Here is a 1,442-nt window from a genome sequence, read left to right on the forward strand (position 1 = left end):
AATAATATGGGACGACTTGTGTCAAAAATCGTGACACATTTATCATGGCCCTTGAGCAGTTAACGAACGTGATTTAGGATTGTTATATACGTCATATATAGCGCATTTGAGTATTTTAAGTGGGCTAGGTCGTCTACAATAATTATCATTGTTTGTCTCATATTGTCAATTATATTATTTGGATTTCGTGATTAAGTAGTATAAAGTACTATTTATGGACCAAAACAATATCCCCCCCCCACCTAGAAGACGAATCAAATCTGATTGGGACTGTTAAAAATATTTATTACATAGGTAATCTTTATGATAAGCCAATAACATATTAAATTATTATTTCATATAGTGTAATCAAATAATAAGTCTAAACTCAGCAACAGTGCAGTCAATATTTATGCCAATAGTAACGAATCGTTTACAGCTGCCCGATGGATACAATTTGCAATTTTCAATCATAAGTTTAGTAATAATATATATATTAATATTTCGTAATACTCAGTAACTGCATCGGGATTTTTATCAATTAATCCAAACATAATAATTTCTTCGTATAAAAATAGTAGAGTTACAAATAATATAATTAACTTTATGGAATTCAAAGAAACCGACATTAGTTTTAAATTTTAATCTGTTTTTCAAGAACAGTACAAGAGCGGTTTTTCAGTTCTATGGTTTCGGTTTGGGTTTTGAAAACGGTTTTTTAAGGTCTTAGGTTTCGGTTACGGTTTTTTAACCGGTGTTTCAAAGCTTTTGGTTCCGGTTCCAGTTCATTCCGGTGTTCAGAAATGAGAAAACCGCGGTTTTAACCGGTTTTTTGGTATACCTACCCTGTTTCCGCGGACACACGATATCTGACTATATTATGGGACAACTAGTGTCAAAAATTGTGACACATGTATCATGGTCCTAATATTTAGGACATTTCATGTCTTAATATTTAGCGTATTCGAGTATTTTCAGCGACTAGGTCGTCTATAATAATAATTATCATTATATATCTAGTATGGCCGTATGTTATATATAGTATTTGGCATATAAGTAGTTAAATAGTCAAATGTACAATTTTTGGACCAAAAGAATATTGCCCACCCCCTCCTTAGAATGCGAATTAAATCAGTTGCTGTTTGCACTGTTAAAAATATTTATTACATAGTCTTCATAACTTCAAGCTAATAACATATTATAATATTATTTCATATAGTGTAATCAAATTGGTGTTTCCCAAGGTCGCATAAGATTAAACTCAACAACAGTGCAGCCAACAACTTCATGTTCCAAATTTTTATAGCGAAGCACAGCTTTATATTTTCCATAAAAATATACTTTGGGAAAGTTGAAATCTTCAAATTTCTTCTTATCGATCCCTGACGTAACATATGTGCCCTGCAAACATTTAAAAAACAAAATTGATACAGATACATAAGTAGGTAGGGGTGAATGGTTAT

This window comes from Acyrthosiphon pisum, unplaced genomic scaffold, assembly GCF_005508785.2.
Source record: "Acyrthosiphon pisum isolate AL4f unplaced genomic scaffold, pea_aphid_22Mar2018_4r6ur Scaffold_21093;HRSCAF=23010, whole genome shotgun sequence".
Taxonomy (NCBI): domain Eukaryota; kingdom Metazoa; phylum Arthropoda; class Insecta; order Hemiptera; family Aphididae; genus Acyrthosiphon; species Acyrthosiphon pisum.